The following is a 19,728-nucleotide window of genomic DNA, read 5'->3' as shown; positions in this document are numbered from 1 at the left end:
TGGAATGAGACTGCATTGGATTGGACAACAAGCCAATCCGGCATCAGGATTTTCTTCCACCCCAGCCTGTGATTAATATGACTCAAGGCCTAACCCTGCATTAGCCAAAGTTCAGAATGCTGAGAGCGCCCAATCCAATACCAAGGTTTCAGTCTCATTCTCGCACCCCTCATCAAGATGGCTCTCTTAACCGAGCACAGGAAAGCAATTCAATATATGATGCAGCAGTGAACGTGAATGGATTTGATTCTCATACTGCAGCCAATGAGTATTATTCAGGCATAATGTGTCCATTCCCAGTCTTGTCATATAAAGTCTCACAAGCTTTTGCTTCCCCTACCCTGTTTCTCAGATCTCCAATTAAAACTCCTGGGCCTTTCCCACCCTGGTGCCCTCCAGATATTTTGGACCAACTCCCATCAATCCCAGCTAGCATGGCCAATGGTCAGGATGTTGGGAGTTGTAGTCTAAAACATCTGAAATGAAACCCTCTTGCCTACCAAACCAGCTGTGACTAGACCGAATGTGGTCTCAAACTGGGGCCTCCAGCAGCTCACCTTCTGTACCACCAACATTCTGGTACCTCAGCTGGCCAGACTAGACTTTGTGATTAAGGATATCCTCAAGATTATAGTACTGGACCCGAGTACTGTCAACTGACACCACAAGCCAATGGAGTCACACCAGGCCTTATAAAATCTTTCCAATCAAGCCAGATCCTCAGTCTAAACAACTTGTTCAACTGTGTAGTAACACAAGCTCTCCTGCTTTGCTTCACCTTAAGACATTGGTTGCTGTTTGCCCAATCTGGTATCTGACTTCCGGTCCACCCATGACCATGTCTCCTGCCTCTGACCCAATATGACCATCATCTTCTTGTATCAGCTTCAGACCCTACTGCAGCTTGACACTATGCCAGCCTCCAGCCCTGACACAAAGGACATGGAGCAGCAGATAGCTGAAACACCAAAGGACAGAGGATCTCACTCACAGACGACTATATGGCAAGGAGCCTACCCACCCTTCACATGCAACTTTAATTCTAACGGTTGCATCCAGCTGCCAGCACAGAAATATTTAGATAGAGTAAAAGAAGGATAGCAGGCCACAAAGGAATTAGACCAGCGGTTCTCAACCTGTGGGTCGGGACCCCTTTGGGGGTCGAATGACCCTTTCACAGGGGTCGCCTAAGACCATCGGAAAACACATATTTCCGATGGTTTAAGAAACTGTATTGACTGAACTATGTCATGTATCATCTTTTGTATTATTAAAGCTATTGTTATGTATTATTTTCATTAGCAAACCATCCCATGACAATGGATCGTGTAGAGAAGAACGAAAATAATTTTATGGTTGGGGGTCACCACAACATGAGGAACTGTATTAAAGGGTCGCGGCATTAGGAAGGTTGAGAACCACTGAATTAGACAGTGATTATCAGGTGGGGAGCACAACAAAGGATCTGTCGGTTGTACTGACTGAAAACCCCAGTTTTCAGTCCCAGTCAGTGCAAACTGCAGACACGTTTTCTATTTTTTAATCAGGTTAGAAACCTGATTTTTAAAGATCAACACAGAAATGTATATACAGTGCCACCTGTATATGTGGCAGTTTACAGAATAAAAACAGCCTTGTAAATGCATGCCTGGAACATAGTATGTGTGGAGCTGGTAGGAAAAAGGTTAAACACCTCACCCTGCTGTTCCATAGACACTTCCTAGGACTACCAATAAAAAAACGTTGTGCAGCCATTTTGTCTTTTCCTCCTTAATAGATTTTCTCTGATAAAGAAAAAAAAGACAGAAGTGGCGGGGAAAATGTGGAAAAGATACAATTTGAAGACACTGTCATCTGGATCTTCTACAGAATTTCATGAATGAGGAGGGACAATTCCATGACAAAAGTCTCATCTGGAAGCACCTGTTGATTCAAAACGGCAGCCTCTCAAGGCTGTTTTTTTAAAAACTCATGTCTTCATTACCTGTATGTCTGAAACACGTAGCTTAGCTCTCAAGTCATTCTGCTCCACTTAATCCTTACACTGACTCCATCTCACTTCTATCAACTTCAAGATCTAGTCTTCATTTTAAAATATCCAAGCATTCAAACTTTTAGGCACCACGCTGAATAAATATTTCAAAGTCTTAGCCACCAGCAACACCTTTCTTGATGCATAGGAGCAAAACACTTGAATCTTTGCTGCCCTGCCCGCAGCTGTTGCAGCTTTGGAAAATGTCCTAGAAGCCAATATTCCCATGTTCTTCCCAAGTCCTGCAAGGTTAGAGACGAAACGACCCAAAACCCAAGTACTGGAGTTGCAAACCCTTAGAATTGGAGTTTGGGAAAGAATTAAGGGCTGGTTCATATCTGCTAACAGCCCTCACAGCAGTGCCTTGGGAGAACACAGGGACAGGGGTACTCATCTTCATGGGAATACAAGGACAAGTCACTCAATTTCATTGGAAGTGGGATGAAGTATGCCGGACTTGACCTTGTTACCATTTGCTGACCCACACAAGGCACACTCTTTGGGGACATCCTTATATCAAAAGGCAGGCCTCTCCTTCTCTTCCTGCCCCACCAACCATGCTGTGGCTAAAGTGTTGGACAGGGAGTCGGGAGATCTGGGTTCTAGTTCCCACTTGGCCATGGAAACCCACTGAGTGACTTTGGGCCAGTCACAGACTCTCAGCCCAACCTACCTCACAGGGTTGTTGTTGTGAGGATAAAATGGAGAGGAGAAAGAGGATTATGTATGCCACCTTGGGTTCCTTGGAGGAAAAAAGGCGGGATATAAATGCAATAAATAAATAAATAAACAACTTTTCCAAATTCAGAGGGGTAAGGCATCTCCTTGAACAACAGTTTCAACGTTTGCAGAGTTCCTCCCTTGGGTGAGATGTGTGAAAAACCTTGCTAGCACAATAATAGAAGCTCAACTAAAGTGTATTCCACAGGTTAGGAAAGGTAGCACCAAGTCCAGAGGTCACCAGCATGGTTAACAAGCAGTGTCAAAGAAGCTATTGTAGAAAAGAGGGCTTCCTTCAAAAAATAGGTCTTGCCCAAGTGAGGAAAATAAAAGGGAGCACAAGCTGGCACAAAGGAGATGCAAGCAAACAATAAGAGATGCAAAATAGCATTTTGAAGAGCACATCACTGATAATATCAAGTCCAACAATAAAGAATTCTTTGAATATATCAGAAGCATGAAACCAGCTAGGGAAGCAATTGGACTGTTGGATGACAACGGAGTTAAGGGAGTACTAAAGGAGGACAGGGATATCGCAGAGAAGCTGAATGAATTCTTTGCAGAGGATACAGAACAGATGCCTATGCCTGAACTGATGTTTTCAGGCAGGGAGTCTGAGGAACTGAGGCAAATAGTGGTGACAAAAGATGAAGTTCTCAACCTTAGTGAGAAACTGAAAGCAAATAAATCACCAGGCCCAGATGGCATCCATCCTAGAGTTCTCAAAGAACTCAAATATGAAATTGCGGACCTCCTCACAAAAATATGCAACATGTCCCTAAGCTCTGCCTCTCTACCAGAGGACTGGAAGATGGCCAATGTAACATCAATTTTCAAAAAGGGATCCAGGAAATTACAGGTTAGTTTGATATCTGTTCCAGGAAAATTGGTTGAAATCATTAATAAAGACAAAATTAGTAAGCATATAGAAGGGCAGGTCCTGCTCAAGAATAATCAACACGGCTTCCACAAAGGCAAGTCCTGTCTCACTAATCTACTAGAATCCTTTGAGAGTGTCAACAAACATGTAGACAGAGGTGATCTGGTGGACATTGTTTACTTGGACTTCCAAAAGACTTTTGGTAAAGTCCCTCCACCAAAGATTCCTGAATAAACTTAGTAGTCGTGGAATAAGAGGGGAGGTCCTCTTATGGATCAGTAACTGGTTAAAGAACAGAAAACAGAGAGTAGGAATAAATGGTCAATTCTTCCGATGGAGGGTCCCACAGGGATCAGTGTTGGGACCAATTCTTTTCAACCTGTTCATAAACGATCTGATATTAGGAGTGAACAGTGAAGTGGCCACGTTTGTCAATGACACCAAATTATTTAAGGATGTTAAAACACAAAGGGATTGTGAAGAGCTCCAAAGAGATCTCTCCAAGCTGGGAGAGTGGGCATCCAAATGGCAGATGTGGTTCAATGTAAGCAAGTGTAAGGTGATGCACGTTGGGGCAAAAAATCCCAAGTTCAAGTATAACTTAATGGGATCTGAGCTGGTGGTGACCAAACAAGAAAGAGATCTTGGGATTGTGGTTGAGAGCTCGATGAAAATGTCCACCCGGTATGCGGCCGCTGTAAAGAAGGCAAACTCCATGTTAAGCATTATAAGAAAAGGAATTGAGAATAAAACGGTCAGTATCATATTGCCCTTATACAAATCTATGGTGCGACCACACTCAGAATACTATGTAAAGTTATGGTTACCACACCTAAAAAAGGATATTACAGAGCTAGAAAAAGTGCAGAAAAGGGCAACTAAAATTATTAAGGGGCTGGAGCATCTCTCCTATGAGGGAAGGTTACATCAACTCGGATTGTTGAGCTTGGAAAAAAGGAGGCTAAGGGGACACAAGATACAAAATTATGCATGGTATGGAGAATGTGGATAGAGAGACATTTTTCTCCCTCTCTCAAAATATTAGAACCCAGGGTCATCCCATAAAGCTGATTGGTGAGAGATCCAGGACAAAGAAAAGGAAGTACTTCTTCACACAGTGCATAGTAAAATTTTGGAACTCACTACCACAAGATGTAGTGATGGCCACCAATTTGGATTGGCTTTAAAAGGGGGGTAGATAAATTCCTGGAGGTGAAGGCTATAATGGCTACTAGCCCTGATGGTTGTGTGCTGTCTCCAGTATTCAAGGCAGTAAGCCTGTGTGCACCAGTTGCTAGGGAACATGGGTGGGAGGGTGCTGTTGCACCATGTCCTGTTTGTTGGTCCCTGGCTGATGGCTGGTTGGCCACTGTGTGAACAGAGTGGTGGACTAGATGGACCATTGGTCTGATTCAGCATGACACTTATGTTCTTAGCTGGAGGTGACCTAAACAGAAGCACAACTCTGCCCAAGGTTGCACTCACAAGAAAATGCTGTTTTTGGGAGATGTATCAGGGGCTCCTGCAATTAGAATGCTCACTGTGGTACCATTCCGAGTGGTAGCACCGTTTTGAACTGCTGAAATTGCTCAAAAGTTACAGCAGCTGCATACACTGCCTCCATGAGGACGCATGGTTTCACCCAGATGGAGCCTGTGTGTAGCCCTGCTACAAGACAAAAGTGGTCATTTGGAGATTGCTGGCAAGTGAAAAGCCGCTTTAACTGGCTAGCAAATTAAGAGAACCTCTATGGTCCAACAGAGAGAGCTCGACTGGCATCTGAAACCCGTTTAGCAATGCCATTATAATGGTGCAGTCTCAGGAAACTCACAATCTCTCAGCCTCCTAAAATGCATAGGCTGCTTCCACATTAGGCACTTACTGTAGAATATCCTTGCTTTGTTCACTCATGCGTTATGGAGTATCTACATGATATCAAATCGTTGTTTTCCCCTTTGTTCTTTCTCTCTCTTTTGAGAGTTCAGAAAATCCATTCTTTCCACACACAAAATGTTGGAACCTCCAACACGGTGCAATCACCACAGGTATATATCTCCTCGACTCTGTTCTGTCCTTTTGAAGAGGCTTGGTTTTGACTTGTGCAGCAACTTTGGAATGACCTCGCTAACACTTTTCTGGTCACAGCTATTTTAATGCTTTTTTTTTTTTTAATTGTATCCTTTCTTCTTTCCTCGTTTTCTCATACACATGCACGCACACACACACACACACACGCCCCTAATGAAAATTATTACAATATTTATGCAGTAGCACTTATATGAAAAAGCATTTCAACAACAACAAAAGTAAACTTTGAGGGTTTTTTTAAAACACCTCCTTTTCAGTAGGCGCCATTTCAGCACTCTGCTTATTTTTTTTTCTTATTTAGCACATATACCACCCATTTTTCTTCCAACCATGGAACACGAGGTGGGGCTCATGAGATTCCCAGGCAGTCTTCTACTTTTTGAAATGATTGAAGTGCACTGAAATTTTAAAAGTGCTTTAAGCACAAATTTCATTTATTTATTTATTTATTTATTTAAAACATTTGTATCCCACCCTATATCACTAGGATCTCAGGGTGGCATACAGATAAAATCATACAATATAAAACAATAAATGTACAGCGCTAAAAACAAATTAAACCATTAAACAAGTTAAAACCAGTGTATAATTTAAAAGCAGTAAAAACAATTAAAACAGTTAAAACAATGTGCAAGCCAGGTGAATTTAACCATTAAAGGCTTTTAAAACGAATTCAAAAACTGATTGAAAAATGTGAGATTCAAGTGAACTGCCCCATCCCCATTCACAAAGTCAAATCATGGCAATAGTGTAGTTAGAACATATCAGAATATACGTGAAGGTAAAAATCACTATCCCCACCCCCAAAAAGTCAATTGCAATTTTGTATCCAGCTTTGGTGGAAGAGCAACAATTGGGTAGTGCTAGGAACCACCAGTTTGGAAGCATTCTGCCACAGCTGTGCAGTTAGAAAATAAATCATTTGCAGTAACTGTTGATCTTGGAACATCTCCACTCCTCCTTTAACCATGTCCATTCAGTTTCACCCCATTTTTTTTAAAGCAAGGCTGGGCAGAAGGTAGATCAGGATCTATTGGTACATCTCAAGGTGATTTGCAATAGAGCAGCAAGGATTTCTGACTCCTAATTACATAACCACCACCACCACCCTGAATTATATGCTGAAATGAAAAAAGCTTGGAGAGGTTAAGTCAGGAGTGGATTTTTGTGTGGAAGGACTGTGAACGCCATTCAGTTTTGGCACTCAAGCCAAATTCCTGGGCTCTGAATTCTTTAATGCTAAATGTACGTCTTTTGCACCAGTCTCTGGTTAGTGGATCTCAGGGTTCTAATAAAAAATAAAGTAGATGCCACAAGACTGAAATCTGCCCACCCCTTTCTAAAGAAAGCTACACGGGGCTTATTCACACAACACACTAAGCCATGGTTAGGCCACTAACCCTTTTGCAGCAAATGGTTATTGAGTGTGTTTAAACAATGGCTGTGTAGTCACCATGATTAGGAATGGTTCGCACAACATGCAAAGTCATGGTTCACATGGCACGCTAAGCCATAATGTTTAGCTCAAAATGCTTAACCACTGTTGGTTAGCGTTTCATCTGAACAGGCTCCCAAAGTAGTATTATATAACAATTGAGACCTGCAACAAAATATTGCAGTGCACAGTCCAGGATGTCAGCCAGCCATGCCCTCTTTCAGGATACTCTATTCTATTCCTGCCACCGCCACCCGCTCCAGTTTTCTGTCTTTTCAAAAAGTCAGCACTCAATCCTCATTGGGCTGTTTTCTGATTCCCTTACCACAGGGTTTCTTTCCCCCCAAAGGGTTTTGTACTTCTGCAAAGCTTGGAGCTCCCCCATGCATGCTGATGCTTCTTCTTGTGTGTGGAGAGTAATCCTTTTCACTACATAAGGATCCGCACTTGGAGAATGAGTTTGCTATTAGAATATATCAGCCTTTCCCAACCTAATGCCCTCCAGATGTGTTAGGTGACAATTGCTATAACCCACCGATTTTGTGAATGATAGTCCGATACATGCGGAAGGAACTGGGTTGGAGGAGGAGGCTGCTTTTTAAAATAGAAAAGCGTCTCTGAACATGCACAGAGAGCTTCTCATTCATGTCTAAGTAATATCAGCCAACAGAGTTAGAATTAAGAAAGCAGTCTCCTTTCTAAAGCAAGTAGCAGAGGTCCCTGTGCAGGTCTCTCTTCAGCAGTTCATCACTCCCCTTGCCTCTTGACAACATTCTGAGAACACAGCCTGTCCTCCACCACCACCAACAACAACAACATTTCCAACCTACTAGCAGTACTCAATACCAACACTAAACCTTAAATGATAGTTTTCTCTACCTGACTTTACTCCCTTTGCTACACAATGACTGGGTTTGGATGACACAATAACTCATCATGGGTTAAATATGCCACAGTGGTTTATTTAACCCATTGTGAGTTATCGTCAGCAGTCAGGTATTTTTTAATCCACAGTAATTTATTTATCAAAACAAGACAGTCTGAAAACCCAAGGTCTGCAGTGGGAGTTATTTAACCCATCATGGGTTATTGTGTTGTTTGGCAGTCACTGTGGTTTATTTTGGTCACCTACAGAGTTGTGAGGTAAGAGCAGTTCAGATCGCTGCTGCTCTGCTCCGGGCTATTTCAGCAGTGTCTATGAGGAGAAATGTGCAGTTGGGAACACCTTAAATCATCTATGTCTGCAACGTCTATAGGGGAAATGTGCAACTGCGCTTTAGCGGTATTGATAACATTTTTAGGCGTCTCTGCCAGCAATGTCTATGGAGGGAAATGCGCAATTCCGCATTAGCGAATGAGCGAAAAAGTGTTATAGCGCTTTAGTGGATGAATGAAAAAACACTGCAGGGCTCCAGTGGAGGAAACGCAAGAAATGGGTGAAAAGGGGTAGCAGGGCTTTGAGGGTGTGTTGAGTGCCACCCTCTGAGAGGCATCGATGTGTGAGATTTTGTCTCGATTCTGCCAACCTCCAAGGGTTAATTTGCACATGTTGGAGCACCCAGGTTTTTGCTCCTTTGTGTGTAATCGTGCAGTGTTTTGATGGTGCACTGGGTGCCTCCTGGGCTAGAGGAGGCTGTGCATGAAGATTTATCCTGATCCTTCAAACTTCCAAGTGTTTATTTGCACCACTCCCTTTTTGGTGCCCCTTAGGTTTTCGATCCTTTGTGTGTCATCACACAGGATTTTGATGGTGCACCGGGTTCCTCCTGACAAGGGGACGCTGTGTATGGAGTTTTGTACTGATCCAGCAAACTTCCAACCCCTTAGAGCCACCGCCATCTAGTCGTGGTGATGCTGAAAGCGCTGAATTAAGCCCCTGTGCTTTACCCACACTTCTCCCCTCTCATTGGGATATTGTGGAAGGTTAAAATAGGCTGCTGTAATGTTGCCAATGGGTGAAACAGCGATTCTGCTCGGGCAGGAGGACTGCAGCAGGTCAGGGGGCGGGGAGATGAGAGATTACACACAGTAGTTTAATAAGCTACACACAGTAGTTTATTTGTGCAATCATGTGGAGGATAACAGTAGCTTATGTTCAAAATAAGCTACCATGTGTAGTTTATTAAACCATCATAGCTTAAGGCAGCCTTCCTCAACCTGGGGCGCTCCAGATGTGTTGGACTACAACTCCCAGAATGCCCCAGCAGTCCAACACATCTGGAGCACCCCAGGTTGAGGAAGGCTGGCTTAAGGTGATATCCAAACATGACCAGTGCCATTCTTGGAAAGACAAACAAAGAAAAAGAAAAGAATTTTGCAATTTACTTTTAATGATCATTTACCACCACCACCACCATTGCTGCAGACCACCCACTCATTGGTCCATGCAGATGCAAATCCCAGGTGTCACAAGAAGAGAATAGAGGCACTACCAAAGAACTACCTATACAGGAAAAATCCGGGTGGATTCAAGGAGGTAAAACAAACCACAGAGGAAAGAACAGACATAATTCCAGAGAGTCCAACTTGGATGAAGATGACCACTGAAGGGGAAGTAGTGATCAGCATGAATCCCCAGCATGGCCACAACTTACGAATTGCAGTTCTCCCTCCCCATTCCAGCCAGATTTCCCCCAGAGCTTCCAAATAAGGCTTTTATAATCCAATTGTCCTTGCTTCAATCATGGAATTTAAGGGAATCCCAGACGTCATCATCTTCCACTTGTAAGCCCCTCCCACTGCTTTTTCAGTCTTTTTTCTATCCACAAAAAAATCTGTTGAGGAGCAAAAGCTAAAATAACAGCGCAATATCTTTTGATTGGTGCAACTAGGAGCCATCCATCTGGAAGTACCTCCAATAGATTTAGGAATGGCAATGTGCCTGTTAGAGCTACATCAGACAATTTTTCACAGTGCTCGTACATCAGCATGGCCTGAGGCTCACTGTCACCATAACACAAAGGCTTACAGGAGGCAAGTCCTCAAAGTCAAACGAGCAAGGAAGCGTGGGTAGTTCTGAGAACATTCAGCCAACAACTCGCCCACCCCTTCCCCTCGTGCGTTCTTATGGGCAATGTCCCATTTTGTCTCTTTCTAGGACACTGTTTGGGTAGATCTTTAAGATCCAAATCAGATACAGCCTCAGAGGAAGGCCCAGACAAAGATATCCTCTCTCTCTCCCCGCCCCCTCCAAATGAAGTCTCACACCAGTGGAGCCGTTTACTCCCTTGCTAGACTTAAATCAACCATTTATATCAAAACACCAGTGCAAGAGATTCTCCATGTGTGTTTCAGATGACATCTCCCCACCTATACGCCATGCTCACATATAAACTCCAACTGCTCATGCCAGCCGTGGTGAACTCTGCCCCACTTCCACAGAGAGAGAGAGAGAGAGAGGGCGGGGGGTGTCTCCCTTCAGAAACACACAAGATTTGAAGGGAAGTGGTGGCTGTAGGCCTCACAGAGCCAGCTGGGGTAGCCTGTACTATACTAGATGTGAATTGCCTGAATACGTGCTAGGCCAGAGCAACAGGGAGGGGCAGATTGCTTGGTTTGCATCTGATCAACAAATTCTCCCCAGACCAGCTCTTCAGTGGCTTCCTTCCAACACGGTCTGCCCTTCCCTGATGCCTTGCAGGAATCAGAGCCACTTTCCTGAAGCAGTGGCTAATGGGTGTATAGCATTCAGCTGCTGACACCTACCAGAAGCAGACAGAAAGTGAAACAGGGGAGCAAGGCAACTGCGACACAGCAAACTGGGAAGCAGCAGGCCAATCTGAGCTGAGACTAGAAACTGTAGGATTTAACTATACCAAAGCTCGGGTTTACAAAGAGTAAGCTGTTCACATGAATCAGGTCTCCTTTCTGCCATGAAGCTACCAGATTGACTTCAAGGAGCCATCCTCTCTCAGCCAAAGACTCCCCTTCCTGCATCTGCCATATAAGAATAACATAATAATAATAATGATACCAACCTACTTCACAGCATTGTTGTAAGGCTTTACTGAGATCACATGTGTGTCAGACTTAGAATTCAGATGGCACTTTACATCTACTGTTGAACTATTATCCCGACCATCAATCATACTGTCTCGGGCTGATAGGAGCTGGACTCAAACGCCATCCAGAGGGTCACAGGCTCCCCACCCCTGCTTTACGTCATTCCTAGTATTGTTATTAGGGCCCACTGCACCAACATCAGTGCTAAAAACAAAAATCTCCATCTCCTTGCTCTTAAACAAAATTCCCAGACTTTCAATACCAGCACTCAGCCTGGTATACTAAAGAGCAAGGTGAAGAATGTCTCTGAACATGTGCAGTGTGTATTTCCATCACTATAATTTAGCTATGTATTTTATTGATTATATTATTGTTTTATTTATTTAATGTATTTTCTATCCTGCTTCTCAGCAAAAAAAAAAAAAAAAACTTCCAAGGAGGGGCTTACATATATTCAGTAAAACAAGACAGTCCTGGCCTGTAGTTTTGCAATCTAAAACTATTTTTTATCTTTATCATGTATTTTTATTCTAATTATAATGTTGCCCATTGTTGTGGTATTTTTATGTTCAGCAGTATATAACTTTGTACAAATAAATACCGAATCACCACCTCTGCGGTTAAAGAGAGGATTCCCACCCAGGACCAAGCCCCTGCACCTCTCGTTTTAGAGATTAATCACTTCTCCCTGTTCTAGGCATCACATCACCTCAACAACACACAGTAATTGTACATGTACACACAAAAAGTCCAAAATTTGGTGGGAAGGGGGTGCGTGGGAATTCAAAATTCACAGTTGGGCAATATCTCTATTAAGACCGACCAAAATGCCACAAAAAATCATGGAAGCTTTTGAGCTCTGCAAAATTCTTTATGAAGCTAAGTTAGTACAGAAAGCAGGGATGGGGAAGAAATACAAATATCCAAAAATTAGGCCATGAGATCTGCAGTTTACAAAAACACACAACTCATAATCCCTGTACTCAGGGGTTTTATGAATGCCCTTGCAGCATTACAAAAACAAAATATAATTTCCCAGTTCCCAAGAATATCTTTCTGGGTATCACAGGACACTATAGGAACTTGATTTTATTAGTGGGCATTTACTCTTGTTCAGAGCTTGTAAGGTACTTACAAAATCATAAGGTAGGTGGCTGGATTCTGCCCTTTCCTGGGATCAAAGGCTCCTCAACCTTGCCACGACTGGCTCTCTTTCTTGGGAGAAGCACATGGCCTTGGTTTCAGGTACTGGAAGATGGCGCTACTGTCAACAGCTGCCTCCCCAAGGGGGACTCCTCTACTACAGTGCTGAAACTCAGGAAGCTCTACTGTGTAAAAGGTCACTCTGTGTTTCTGTCGCTGCAGAGAGCCAGTGTGGTACAAGGGAGAGACATGCAGGAGTGAGGGTCTAACCCTGCTTGACCACAAAATTCACCAGGCGATATAGAGCAAGTCACTGTCTCCTCACAGGGCTACTTCCCCCTGGTTTATGTGGCTATGCCAACTGCACGTGTAAATGCCACCTGTAAGCAAGTGTTCAACCTATATATATACACGCACAGTAAAGTCCCACAAGACATGTGCAAATATTACACTTCTACAAGCACACGGGAAGCTTGTGCATGCACTGCACAACTATCCCTGGAGAACCAAGTGCTATGAAATGTCTGGGTACAAACACTTGCACCTTACGCATCAACCTGTACACACATCTGAAAGGAGAATGCTCAAGATCTCACACATACAGGTGCTACATCTTTATACCAGCCTGGGGTTTAAGGAGTACATGCAACCATGTTAACATAAAGGTATTTACTAAGAAAAATAATCCAGAAACCTATGGCAGTAATCAGAGATTGGCTTGGGACATCTTAGAGCAAGCAGAAAAACAAAGTATCGAAAATTAACCCTTCAAGTGTATGCTTGAGCAGAAAAGCTTGGGGGGGGGGGGAAGGGGGCGCAGCAAGCAAACCCAACATATCCTGCAGTCTACTCTGCTTGCTGAAATCATGTCTACAGCGCCTGAGGCTGCGGCCAGTCAATATGGAAGGAAAGTCAACAAAGGTTTCAGAGGAAGGCATCCCCCAGGTCATCCCAGCCAAAGGTCAAATTGGGTAAGATGCAGAGGGTATTGTGGCATTCACCATGTGGGAGCCATGGCACAGAGCATCAGCTAACGGTGCTGATTCTGCCACCAAGTTCAAATGTAACGCAGCTGAGCAAGTCAAGACAGACCAAATGTAGGCACCCATCTGGGGCACACAGGCAATAATGCATACAGGTAGAGAAACCTGTTTGGTTGTTGTTATGAAGCTACCAGGAAAAGCTTGGCCACCTGTGTATTGCACATGTGCTTAACAATACTGGCTACAGATTAAAGCTTCCAGAGGTGCAAGCGTGGGGGTTAAGTGAGATCCGCTAAAGCTCTGCCCAGGCCACAGCAGAGCAAAGTACTGTGAACCGCCCAGAGAGCTTCGCCTATTGGGCGGTATAAAAATGAAATAAATAAATAAAATACTCACATTCCAAGGCTATCAGATCTCTCCCCCACCATCAAAAAAGCAAAATAATAATAATAATAATAATAATAATAATAATTATTATTATTATTATTATTATTATTATTATTATTATTATTTGTATCCCGCCTTTTGCCCAATGCTGGGCCTCAAGGCAGCCTTACAAAGTTTAAAATATACATGGGGGGGGGGGGGAGGGAAACAAAACCATAAACAATTAAAAATACACAACAAAATTATAAGACAGTAACATAGATGGAGGGCTGTATTATTCTCCAAAGGCCTGCTTGAACAAAAAAGTTTTAGCCTGCTTCTGAAAGCCCATCAAGGAGGGAGCCAGCCTAGCTTCCCCGGGAAGAGAGTTCCAGAGCACCAGAGCAGCCACCGAGAAGGCCCTCTCCCATGTTCCCACCAAGCGTGCCTGTGAAGAAGGTGGGACTGAAAGAAGGGCTTCTCCAGAAGATCTCAAAGCACGAGCAGGCTCAAAAGGGAGAATACGTTCTTTCAAATAACCTGGACCCGAACCATATAGAGCTTTATAGGTCATAACCAGCACTGCTTCTCCACCAAGACAAGCATCCTTTGCATCACACACTTCATAGTCAACACAAAATGCTCTATCTACAACTATAAAAGTCACCAGAATCTGTATTTCAGTGCTAAGGACAGTATCTCTGATCCCATGTAGAGTGCCTCTCCTTCACCACTGAGTATCCACAACTCACTTCCACGCATCTGGAACTAGGACAGAAAGGCCTCCAACGCAGAAGACCACAGCCGTTCTCATTAGACATTTAAGAATCCTTCAAAAGATCTGCATTCTCTCCTTTTCTTAAGCACACCATTGCCAAGCTGCAGTTGCTTCAGAGTGAGGCAATTTTCCCATAGTAGCTGGGTTTGGGTCCTGCAGAAGGTGATGTCTACTTAACATGGGGAGTAGGAAAAGGCCAAGAATACGTTGTCACACACAGGAGTTCAAATCTAACAAATTTGAAGGATTCTTTAAACTTCCCTTACAAAGGGAGAAGAGAGACGTTTGAAAAATGTGAACATTTATTCTAGCTACGTCAAGTTTTACATTCACATTGTGGAGGCAGGTAAATGGGGGTTGAGGGAAGGGACTTTCAGCATGATGGATGAAAATGCCTAAGGCTGCCCTGGCTCTTTGCAGTGTTGACAAAACTCTGCTCTTGCAACAGAAGAAGGAATTTCTGGGTTTGATTCCTAGCTTTGACCTCTGACTTTGAACAAGTCATATTCTTGGCCTGCGCTAACCCCTCCACTTGCTTACGGACACTCACTGCAAGCTGCTTTTGGGTGGGCAAGGTTGCAGTTGCTCTTCAGGCCATGACTTTTGCCCTTTTAAGCGCAACCAGCATTCACCCAACACTTTGCAACTTCCTTCAAAGCCTCCTAGGTAGAGATTTTTTTAAAAAATGTTAAGAGTTACACTTTTTCCTCCCCACTGGTGGCAAAGGGTGACCTCGCTACCATCTCCCTCCCCTCCCCCACCTCCATATAGAGAGCAAAAGTCAGCTCCCGTTCCAGAGAGGTAAAGTGACAATTAATATTGCATGGTGATAGAGACGAGTGAAGCAGTAAAAGATTGGCAAAGGGAGATCTGGACGTGGGGTCAAGATAGGAGCCACAGGCTGATGAAAGAAGGGGTGGGGTGGGGAAACAGACAAGGTACACACCAAGAGGGAGAACTATCTGGAGCAGGTCCATGCAGGAATGGTCTCTGGCCCTGCTGGTTTCATCACCTAACCAAGACATATGGTTAGGTGTACATATCGGCTCCAACTTGCCACACTCCTGCTTAAGGACACCCTCCTCCAAAAACAAGATCTGCGCTACCTATATTCAGGGGAAGAGGGATGAAAGACACCTGATTTGACCCCATCACCTTTTGCTGACCCACACAAGGCATGCTCTCTGGGACAGAGAGGTCTGCCCTTATGTCAAAGGGCACACCTCTCCATCCCTTCCTTCCTCTGCACCCACCCACCCACCCCCTTTCTCAACAGACACTAGCAAGGAAAAGGTTGTTGTTTTTCCCAAAGGGTGGGGAAAACTTTCACAGGCAATAAATAAATAAATAAATAAATAAATACAAACATTTGTATGTTTGCACCTCCTTGCATGGCAGCAATGGCAGCTTATGCACAGTTTGCCCCCTCAGGCCAGATGCGTGCAAAAATGTGCATGCTGCCTGGGTTGTTGTGGACACCTAAACTGGGGCACAAATCAGACCCACAAATGGCATCACCAAGTTAAACACACACACACCCCATTTTCATCCTTAAATAAAACATTTAAAAGGGAGCTGAGGGCTGGAAGCATTTACAGACATCTCAAGGCTTTTGATTTTTAAACACCATGATGCATTAGCAGCTAGGATTAAACCCCCACCCTAGCCATGCCCCACCGTAGACAGCTGTCAGTGTGACAGCAGAATAAGTTCCAAAGTCGCCCCTCAGAGGCCCCCTTCCTTCAAGGACAGGATCCCTGCTGCATGAGTCCCTTTTCAACCCGAAGTACCCCCTTCCTCCCCCCTTTCTCTGATCAAGCCAAGAGGGGGAACCCATCACTCACCCCCCAGACCCTCCCCTCCCGTTTGAAAAAAAAATGGAACATGCAAAGTTAAATCCAGCTCAACCGGAAAATGGGCCCTACTGCCAACGTAAAAGGAATACTTCGCAGTCCCCCCTACAGCCCCCCCAGACTTGTGATCAGCCAGCCACATGCCAAACGTCCTTATTTTTTAAGAAAATATTTACCCATATTCCCCCCCCCCTTTTAAACACCAATAGAAAAACACCCTCCCCTTTCCAAACTCCTCCACCCCAAAACGAATGTCAAAACTAGTTTCCTACTGGTGGCCTTTGCAACCCAATTTTAAGAGTTAAAAATAACAAGTAAAACGAAATAAGAAAAACATAGACCCACTCGGGATTAGAACCAGAGGCACAAATTGTGGCTAGTATTGGATTCATGCAAGGGGGTGCGGGAAAGAGGGGAGATATTAATCCAACCCAAATAGCCCTCTTGTCTCCTTGGCAGTTGCAAGAAGCATAATTTTAATTTCTGGGGTATATTACAGAGAAAATTGCTTTTGAATCACTCCGATTTCAACCCTTTATTTTTGTATGAAATTATTGCAAACCCCAACTTGGCACCAATCTCTTGATGAGTGCAGTAAACAAACCAGCAAAAATTTTTAAAAGGGAAGTGTCTACAACTATAGAGCTGTCTGTCTGTCTGTCTCTCTCTCTCTCTCTCTCTCTCGCCCCCTTATTTTGCCCCTCCTTAAAGCACTCTTCCTCTCCATTGCTGGATAGAGGCAGAATATATAGAGATATATAGGTTAATGCCAAATGGGGAGGGAAGGGGGGGAAGAGTAAGTGATGAGATTAAACGAGAGAGAAGGGGGGGAGAGGGAGAAGAGATTGCACTCCACAAGATTCCAAAGGCTAAAAATCCCTATATGGAAATACAGGGGGGGGCTCAATCTTTTCCCACCACCCCTGCCCAATCTCCTTTAGATTTGCAACGTTGGCAGTGACAGGAACAGCTGCGATGGGACGGGGAGCGCAGGGTGGAGACAGCTGGAAGAGTGGGGGGGGGGCAGAGGAGGGAAGACATATTGGGGTTCAGAGGCGCAAAGGAAGGAAACCTCCCCAAGAGGAGCATTGGAGATGCGTAATCCACTCTTCTCCGACCACCCTGTAACCTACCTTTGGTTGCTGCTGCTTCTCCTCTTCGTCTTCTTCTCTCCCCCCGCCCCCCTTCTTAGCAAGCAGGAAGCTGGCGCCGTGCCCCCCTCCCCTTCCCCTCGCCTTGCAAGCTGGAGTTTCCCCGCGCGCTTCTTCGGTGCAGCCCCTGGGGAGGGGATCGGTTCTGCGCTTGGAGCGCCTTGGAAAAGACGGGGAGGAGGCGGCGAAGGGGGGTTTGTAAGATCCTGGCTTGGGCGGCAGCAGCAGCAGCAGCAGCGCTCGCCTGGTGTGTTTGTGTCACTAGAGCTGGGGAAATGGACTCGAGAACCGAAGGGAAGGAGGCCGGCCTGGCGGCTCCTCCTCCTCCTCCTCCTCCTCCTCCTCCTCCTCCCCACAGCCGCCGCCGCTGCCGCCTTGGCTAACGCCTGCACCCTGCAGGCCGAGAACGCACTGTGCCAGAACGCACGGACCGCGCACGGAACAGTTACCCCGCGCAAAGGAAAGAAGGGAGACGACTTTCTAAAGGGGGAGTTGGGTTGGAACCCAAGCAAAACTGCTCCGGGCGCCCAATCTCCTCAGTTACCTCCAGCTTGTGCACACTTTCTTTCCGAGGTCTCCAGCTTGTCCCGCGCTGCAGTGCGATGAGCAAAAGTCACGCCGACTCTCGCCAAGCTGAGCAGCAAACAGTCACCGGATTCTTGTAGCTATATAGCTATCATTCATGAAGAGTAGCCATTGATATAGCCTTACTGAATGCTTCTTTTAAGATGGTGCTTGCCATTTGCACTATTTTAGCTGATTAAATTTTTTTTGATCAATTTGTTATCTACCGGATTTGATCAGTTTGACATCTACCGGATTCTTGTAGCTGAATACTATGCGTATTTACCCGTAAATTATGTTAAACGGGGCTTATTTCCATGTAAGGGTGCATAGCATTTTAGTCTGATCCCAATAACGTTTATTTGGAAGTAATTCCCATTGAGTTCAATGAGAGTTACTCCTCAAGTAAGCGTTCATAGAATCACTGCCCTTTCTTAGAGGCAGATGCTAGGGCCAACTCCCACCCCCCCGTTTGAGAAAATTCCAATGCCTCGAATAGCTGTGCAACAGGCAGGAATCCAACAGGTGAAGTGTTTGCAACAATCATTGGTCGACTGCGTGCTGAATTTCTGCCTGTTGCACAGTTGCGTAAAAGGCACAGAAGCCGTATTGGAAAATAGGCAAAACAGGGTGTGATCTGAAAGCGCATGTAGCAATCTTGCTAGAGCTAGGCAAGTCTGGGAGATAACCTGGCTAGCACATGTATGCTTCCTTGAGTTCCATGGAAGAAATGCAGGATAGAAATGAAATTAATAAAGGGACTAGAACTTTTCCTATATGTCCCTCTCTACAACTCCCAGCTGGCTCAGAGCAGTTGTTGTCATCTTCATTCCTTCTTTATATGATCTAGTATTGCTCATGAGCTCCTGGCATTCATCAGAATAGTTTCTGGGCCAGAGTTGTAGAATTCAAGAATAAAGAATTTGGATAGAGTTTTCTTTGGGGGGGGGGTCTTGCACATGACACTAATGGTGTGAAAGCCTAAACGGACTTACCTGGAACCTGGAAGCAAGCCTCGTTGAGATCAAAGGGAGTTACACCCAAATAAACACATGGCTGAAAAAGTGCTTTTTGCATTTTCCAGTGGCTCTAGTATGAAGGTAAAACCTAATATTGGCTTTCTCTCCTTCACCAGCCAGATATGTTTATACATTGAAGTAGCTAAAGAGAGGCAATCCTACCCAGTTCAACACTTACTCTGGAGTATGTCCCCTTGAACTCAAAAGGATTTACTTCTCTATTTTTTAGATATAATTTGTATTGGTTTGTCAGTTGTACTACAAAAACATCAACAACAAACAACAAATAAAAAGGTAATAAGAACCAACAGTGTTTCCACTCACTGATAGTCAGTCATGCATACAATTTTGCACTTAGTGTCTTTCTGTGCAAACACCCTTCATCAAAAGGAACAGAAATCTTGCCACATGGTTGCTAAGAACAACTGCACCACATAGCTGATTATAATTCAGTATGCAAAACTACAGCAAGCTAAATCAGCAAATCCAGAAAGCAAGAATATGAGTTATTTATTATAAATAACATGTATAATCTACAATATGGGGCTATACAAAATTTAATCTGAGATGCTGCGGCTATGGAGATGTGCAAGGTTTCTTTTTGTACAGTTGGAGGCTATGTCAAAGAATTCGAAGAGTACAGGGTACTTCAGAAGAATGAAGGGAATAACAGGATGGGACAGCAATTCCCAAAAGACTCTTAAGGAACCATGA

The 19,728-nt window shown here is 44.3% G+C and overlaps 1 protein-coding gene across 1 annotated transcript in view; it reads right to left on the bottom strand.

Annotated features, from left to right (window-relative positions):
- THRA (thyroid hormone receptor alpha) overlaps nt 1–17,711 on the bottom strand; it is a 147,832-nt gene extending 130,121 nt beyond the window's left edge. The window contains exon 1 of the mRNA XM_063138042.1: nt 17,414–17,711. The gene's annotated coding sequence lies outside the window, so the exon portion shown is untranslated. The remainder of the gene's footprint in view (nt 1–17,413) is intronic.
- Between the last annotated feature and the right edge of the window lie 2,017 nt (nt 17,712–19,728).

Source organism: Elgaria multicarinata, chromosome 11 (assembly GCF_023053635.1).
Source record: "Elgaria multicarinata webbii isolate HBS135686 ecotype San Diego chromosome 11, rElgMul1.1.pri, whole genome shotgun sequence".
Taxonomy (NCBI): Eukaryota; Metazoa; Chordata; class Lepidosauria; order Squamata; family Anguidae; genus Elgaria; species Elgaria multicarinata.
The sequence above is the reverse complement of the archived record's forward strand: the minus strand, read 5'-3'. Positions and strand labels throughout refer to the sequence as shown.